At 46.1% G+C, this 7,906-nt stretch overlaps 1 long non-coding RNA gene across 1 annotated transcript; it reads left to right on the top strand.

Annotated features, from left to right (window-relative positions):
* Positions 1 to 2,424: 2,424 nt before the first annotated feature.
* LOC143818560 (uncharacterized) lies at positions 2,425 to 7,582 on the top strand. Its single transcript, XR_013224608.1, has 4 exons — positions 2,425 to 2,578; positions 2,743 to 2,844; positions 6,524 to 6,637; positions 6,954 to 7,582. It is a non-coding gene; the product is annotated as an uncharacterized LOC143818560 (long non-coding RNA).
* The last annotated feature ends 324 nt before the right edge of the window (positions 7,583 to 7,906 follow it).

Below are 7,906 nucleotides of genomic sequence, written 5' to 3'. Positions count from 1 at the left end.
AGTGCAGCGCCCCAGAGTCCTGGTCGTTGCAGTACTGTGGCTCCGCCACTATGGGGAGCCATGGTGCGTCCGATGGCACTGAAGGAGTTCATCTGATCAGGTATCACAGACACCAATACATTTCACAGCCGGGCCTCCGGGGGGAGCTAAGGGTTCTATTCATTAGGCCACTCCCCACCATAGTGGGTAAACTGGGGGTCAGGCAGGAAGTTAGATCAGAAAGCTGACTGGATTGGACGAAGCAACACCTAGTGGCAGAGGGTGTTGTGGAGGAAGAGACAGTAGGGTCTCTGTCAGGGGTGGGATCCTGACAGAGGCTTGGCATTGGAAAGAACGTAACGGGTCTGCGCCAGCTCCGGGAAGCGGCGGGGCCCAAGAAAGGACTAGAAGCGAGATAGATTGTGCTGAGTGAGAAACGAGATCAAGCGATAGGAGAATTCCAGTAGGGGTCGTGCTGTAAGACCGGAGCAACATCCTACTGAGGCGCACAACCGGTGGCCGGAACGCCGAGGGAGTATTATAACATTCAGCTTCAAGCAATACTCTAAACAGCGGCAGGACAGTCAGTTTAAGGCGGGCTGTCTAACACATATCACCTATGAAGTCTTGGGAGGCAATTGCGGGAGAGGGGCGTCTCTAGGGTCCCGGAAGAACTCCAGGCCTACCCGACAAACGGGTGCCGTTCTAACTGTAACATCAGGAAGGGACGGACGATTAGAAGAACATCATTTAATCGAGTTGTGAGGGAACTTAAGAAACAGACACAACAGTTGTGGGGTACTTTCCGTAAGCACAGCAGGGAAGGACTACAACACATAGCGCTAAGAAGGAAGGCACCGATTTCCACCTGTGAAGAGAACTCTGGAGGTGCCATTGGACCGGCCGGACTTGCGCAGCCTGGTGAACCGTATTCTGGACTGAGGACTCAGAGATCTCCAGTAAAGAGGTAAAGAGACTGCAACCTGGTGTCCTCGTTATTTACCGCGACCTGCACCCCACAACTGCACCGTTACAACACCACTTACTGCACCGGACGTCCCCCACTGACACACAGGGCCACGGACCGGGTCTAGCCACCGTGACAACCCCAGGACTGAGACCTAGTAGCCCGGCTCCGGGTACCCCTAGGCCCTGCGGTGGTGTGGGGGCGCTCCATAATGGCATCCTAAGGTTTCTATTAATAGCTACCTATCGCTAGTCAGCGATCCCTTATCCCTCTGATATGATATGTATACCCGTTGCACGCATATATTATTTGGTCTGGACACCTCCAGCCATTCAGGGTCTCTGTTGAGTACTAATAGGGATGGGAGTAATGGCATCCTAAGGTTTCTATTTATAATGGCATTATAGTAAAACGCTGTGGTAACGTACGTTTTCAGTAGCGCATACCGCTGCTGCGTTCCAGGTTGGAGCGCATATTAATAGTTATGTATCCCTAGTCGGACAGGCACTATGGCGCGTGCGCTTCTGCGTCACACTGTGCGTTCCACCTCTGGAGCGCATACTAACATTGGCGCACCGGAAGTCGGTTATCCAACATGGCGCCGGCACTTCCGGTTTTCCGGCACGCCTAGTACAAGCGGCGGCCGGATATTAGTCATCTAAAGAAGCCGGCGTGCGTTCCATAAGCGTGGATCGCAGCGAGGCACGGTGAGGTATTGGGGTATGATACAGGGGGTGTATACTTCCACTCTAACTTCCTGGGGGGGTAGCGCCCATTAACTTGATAAATAGGCAGCGGGTGCCATATCTGGTCCACTCACCGGTTGTGGCAGACGGCCACACAGAAACTTTCTGGTTACCAGAGGATACACAGCCACTGCTGATATCCTCAATGCTATGTATCTGAGCATCATCTAGCTCACGGACTCATGGAACTCCCCTGATGAATCTCCGCCAGTGGAGAAGAAACGCGTTGGAAGGCGTTTTTTATCAACACATTTGGTGGGGGGCGTCCAGTGTAGGGCTCATCTGGGCCTGTCCTTGTAAGGACAGGAGTTAATGCTGGGGCACGACAGGGGAGTAGGCAATAGTTCCCCACCCCCTCACATATTTCTGCTGGACCCTCCCTGGGACCCTTATTCATCTACGTGGGTACCCCAGTCTGCAATTGGTGAGATCCAACCAGTTTTTTATTTGCACTGTTATCGGCGTGAGCACCTTTGTTTATTATTTGTTTGTTCAATTTTAATGATGATAGTAAAAGTTATGTTTTAATATAAGGGTTACACTCTTCTAGCTGATATTTACTGTTTTCCCTAAGAGTTGTGCAACAGCTTGGTGACTCCAAGCTGCAGCTGCGTATTGGTCATTAACGTGCAAACCACCTTTGGGGGTAAAGGGGTTAAAGTAATCGATTTGGGGCTTTCAAAACCGAGATCAATAAAAGACATCTATTGTTTTGTTGGTTTCCAGATGACTGGCACCTCTTTATATTTAGCCCCAGAAGTAATCTTACAGAAGGGCTATGGAAAGCCTGTTGACTAGTGGTCAATAGGGATCGTCCTACATAAATTTCTTATAGGGTCTGTACCGTTTACTGGATTTTCCAAACTTTTCAACAGTATCCTCAGAAGTAAGTAAAATAATCTGAATACTATATGATGTCATAGTAATTTGGTTTGGCTGTTAGGATAATTGTTTGGTTTAGTTACTGGTTTTATGCAAAAGTTGTGTTTTTTTTAATTAAAGTAAATTAAGAGATTTATTTTTCTGTAATATTTGCTTTATATCTAACAGATGACATCGCTTGGGATTATTATAATTCGGCTCCTCCTCCTGATGCTCATGACATCATCATCCAGCTGCTCAGAAAAATACCAATACATAGACTCGGGACAGGTAATGTATAAATTAGTATTAATATTAACTTATTACACCCAGCGTCGGACTGGAGCACCTTTGGCCCACCAGAGAAAATCATTCTTGGGGCCCACTATGTAGCTACATAAAAATAAATACAAGACCACCAATTGTGTGGTAAAACACGCTAATATCAGGGTATAATATAAGGTAGTACACGTCTTAATTATGTAGCAGGGGTTGGGGTAGCCCCCCTAATAAAATATAATGTAGCCCCCTCATAGAATATAATGTAGCCTCCCTCATAGAATATAATGCAGCCCCCCTCAAAGAATATAATGCAGCCCCATCTCATAGAATATAATGTAGCCCACCTCATAGACTATAATGCAGCACCCCACAAAATACACTGCTCAGAAAAATAAAGGGAACACTAAAATCCCACATCCTAGATATCACTGAATGAAATATTCCCGTTGTAAATCTTTATTCATTACATAGTGGAATGTGTTGACAACAATAAAACCTAAAAATGATCAACGTAAATCACAACTAATATGCCACGGAGGTCTAGAGTTGGAGTGATGCTCAAAATCAAAGTGGAAAATGAAGATACAGGCTGATCCAACTTCAGTGGAAATGACTCAAGGCAAGGAAATAATGCTCAGTAGTGTGTGTGGCCTCCACGTGCCTGTATGACCTTCCTACAATGCCTGGGCATGCTCCTGATGAGTCGGCGGATGGTCTCCTGAGGGATCTCCTCCCAGACCTGGACTAAAGCATCCGCCAACTCCTGAAAAGTCTGTGGTGCAACGTGATGTTGGTGGATGGAGCGAGACATGATGTCCCAGATGTGCTCAATTGGGTTCATTTCTTGGGAATCGGTGGGCCAGTCCATAGTTTCAATGCCTTCATCTTGCCGGAACTGCTGACACACTCCAGCCACACGAAGTCTGACATTCTTCTGCGTTAGGGGGAACCCAGGGCCAACCGCATCAACATATGGTCTCACAAGGAGTCTAAGGATCTCATCTCGATACCTAATGGCAGTAAGGCTACCTCTGGCTGTGCGGCCCTCCAAAGAAATGCCACCCCAAACCATTACTGACCCACTGCTAAACCGGTCATACTAAAGGATGTTGCAGGCAGCAGATCGCTCTCTACGGCGTCTCCAGACTCTGTCACGTCTGTCACATGTGCTCAGTGTAAACCTGCTTTCATCTGTGAAGAGCACAGGGCGCCAGTGGCGAATTTGCCATTCCTGGTGTTCTGTGGCAAATGCCTAGCATCCTGCTTGGTGTTGGGCTGTGAGCACAACCCCCATCTGTGGACGTTGGGCACTCAGACCATCCTCATGGAGTCGGTTTCTAACTGTGCAGACACATGCACATTTGTGGCATGCTGGAGGTAATTTTGCAGGACTCTGGCAGTGCTCCTCCTGTTCCTCCTTGCACAAAGGCTGAGGTAGCGGTCCTGCTGCTGGGTTGTTGTCCTTCTACGGCCCCCTCCACGTCTCCTGGTGCACTGGCCTGTCTCCTGGTAGTGCCTCCAGTCTCTACACACTACGTTGACAGACACAGCAAGCCTTCTTGCCACAGCTTGCATTGATGTGCCATCCTGAGCGAGCTGCAATACCTGAGCCACTTGTGTGGGTTGTAGAGCCCATCTCATGCTACTACAAGTGTGAAAGCGCAACCAACATTCAAAAGTGACGAAAGCATCAGCCAGAAAGCATTGGTACTGAGATGTGGTCTGTGGTCCCCACCTGCAGAACCACTCTTTTATTGAGTGTGTCTTGATAATTGCCAATAATCTCCATCTGTTGTCTATTCCATTTGCACAACAGCATGTGAAATTGCTTGTCAAACAGTGTTGCTTCCTAAATGTACAGTTTGAATTCACAGACGTTTGATTTACTTGGAGTTATATTCTGTTGTTTAAGGCCATGTGAACACGTTGCGGATTGGGGTGCAGAATTTTCCGCACAAAATCTGCATCTCCTGGCAGAAAACGCAGGTGCGGATTTGCCGCTGATTTTATGCGGATTTTGTGCGTTTTTGTTGCGGAATTGATGCGGATTTTGTGCGGCTTTTCTGCGTTTTTTACCCCTGCGGATTTCTATAATGGAAGGGGTCAGAAACGCTGCAGTTCCGCACAAAAGAAGTAGCATGCTACTTCTTTTGATTCGCAGCGGATTTCATGCGGATTTTTCCGCACCATTAGCCTTTTTTTTTTCTATTGATTTACATTGTACTGTAAATCACTTCGCGGGACTGCAGCGTTTCTGCATGGAAAAATCCGCTGCCGATCCGCTCTAAATCCGCATTGTGTGCACACAGCCTATGTGTTCCCATTATTTTGTTGAGCAGTGTATAATGAAACCCCCTCATAAGGTATAATGCAGTCCCCACCATAGAATATAACATAGCACCCTCATAGGGTATAATGCAGTCCCCCCATAGAGTATACTGTAGCCCCCTCATAGGGCATAATGCTGCCCCCCCATATGATGTAGCCCCCAGAATATAATGTAGTCCCCTGAGAGAATAATGCAGCCCCACCACAGAATATAATGTAGCCCCCCCATAGAGTATACTGTAGCCCCCTCATATAGTATGATGTAGCCCCCAGAATATAATGTAGTCCCCTGAGAGAATAATGCAGTCCCCCCACAGAATATAATGTAGCCCCTCATAAAGTATAATGCAGCCCTCACATAGGGCATAATGCAGCCCCTCTCCACCTCCATCATTGTTCTCCACCTCCACCCCCATCATTGCCTTCTCCCCCACCACCCCTATCATTGCCCTTTCCACCACCTCCATCATTGCCTTCTCCCCCACAACCCTCATCATTGCCCACCACCACCATTTTCTTTTCTGCCACTACCATCATTGTCCCTTATACCACAACCATCATTGCTTTCTCCCCACCACCCCATCATTGCCCATTTCACCACCTCCATCATTGCCTCCTTCCCCACCACCCCCATCATCCTTCCCCACCACCTCATCATTGCCAATCTCCAATACACACATCTCCAATACACACACACACAGCACCGCACCACTCTCTCATTCACACACATACACACACAAAGCACTGCACCGCACCACATACACACACCACCGCACCACTCTCTCACACTCACACACAAAGCACCACACCACATAAACACACGCACGCACACCACTCACCTCTCGCAGCGCATCCCCGCAGCCTCTTCCTTGCTGTCAGCTTTCTTTCTGAAACAACCGCATGCTGAATGATAACGTCATCCAGCTGTGCTGTCTCAGACAGTAAGTGCCGGGCCGGACGCCGGGATATGCTGCGAGACGTGAGTGGAGACGGACTCAGGGGCCCCATAGCCACTGTCTGGGGGCCGCTAGAGAAGTGAGGGCCTTAGGCAGCTGCTGGCCAGTATGCCAGCAGGTGTCAGTGCATAGGCCAACCAGAGAATCCTCCGGTTTTCCTGTGGGCCAGTATGACCCTGATTACACCTGTGATCAGACAAAAAGATCATGTGATATGAGGATTCACACTGAGGTTCTGTGCTTTACCTTCTTGACTGTTCCCCATTCTTTAGGCTATAACTTTCAGTATATTTCCTTCATGTTGGCTCTGCTACATTTTCAGCTCTCATAAACATAGACTATACAGATATGGAGCAGTCTTTCTGACTTTGTTTTTATCACTTTTTCCGATCTTCCTTTTCCAGGAGGAGCAAATGAGATCAAGATGCATCCATTCTTGAGTGAATTAGACTTTGACAACCTTCAAAGTCAGCAGTCACCTTATTTTATGTCAGAGGTGGACACCGGCTACTTTCAATGTAAGTAGAATGAGATGTCATCTGGATTCAGCTGAAGTTTGTCTTGTCTTTCATTTTATGTGACAATCTGTTCCCATCATTATTAGTAATAACATGGTGACTGTCTGTGATTCTTATGATCAATAATACTTGTAATTTGCAGGTTGCTTTACGTGTCGCAAACATATGTATTCAAATGAGAGCAATTTTAAATTTTATTTTTCTGTGTGTTTAGCTACAGATCAAACTAGAAGATTACATACATTATATAAAAAGACACATATGCATGTTTTCTCAATATGTGAAATTAAATCAGAATAAACCTTTCCTGTTTTAGGTAAATTAGGATTACCATAATTATTAATATTTGCCAAATGCCAGAATAATGAGAGAACAAGAATGTTTTAAGATGTTTTTATTACTTAAGGCAAAGTCAAAAGTTTACATACACTAAGATTACTATGCCTTTAAACAATTCTGGACTGCCCATATGATGATGTCATGTGTTTAGACACTTTTGATAGTTTTTTTTTATTTTTTTTTGCAACATCTGAGTTAATTAGAGACACACCTGTGGATGTATTTTAATGCACACCTGAAACACACTGCTTCTTTGTGTAGCATCATGAAAAAGTCTAAAGGAATCAGCCAAGATATCAGGAACAGAATTGTGGACTTGCACAAGTCTGGCTCATCATTGGGTACAATTTCAAGATGCTCGAAGGTGCCTCTTTCATCTGTAAAAACAATTTTACGCAAGTACAAACAAGATGGGAATGTCCAGTTATCAATCCACTCAGGAAGGAGACAGGTTCTGTGTCCCAGAGATGAACGTGCTTTGGTCCGACATGTGCATATCAACCCAAGGACAAAAGCAAAATTCCTTGTGAAGATTATGGTGGAATCCGGTAAAATTGTGTCAATATCCACAGTGAAATGAGTACTGTATCAACATGGGCTGAAAGGTAACTCTGCCAGGAAGAAGCCATTACTCCAAAAGAAACATAAAAAAGCCAGATTAATGTTTGCAAGTGCACACAGGAACAAAGACCTTAATTTTTGGAGTCATGTCCTGTGGTCTGGTGAAACTAAAATTTAACTTTTTGGGCATAATGAACATCTTTATGTTTGGAGGAAAATGGGAGAAGCTTGGAAGCCTAAGAACACCATCCCAACTGTGAAATACGGGTGTGGCAGCATCATATTGTGGGGTTGCTACAAACAGAAAAACTGACCAGCATATCCCAACTAGTGTGAATAGGAGCCAGCTAACATAATTATAAAAAAAAA

Source organism: Ranitomeya variabilis, chromosome 3, assembly GCF_051348905.1.
Source record: "Ranitomeya variabilis isolate aRanVar5 chromosome 3, aRanVar5.hap1, whole genome shotgun sequence".
Classification (NCBI taxonomy): Eukaryota; Metazoa; Chordata; class Amphibia; order Anura; family Dendrobatidae; genus Ranitomeya; species Ranitomeya variabilis.
Note: the sequence above shows the minus strand (reverse complement) of the source record. Positions and strands in the feature narration are given on the sequence as shown.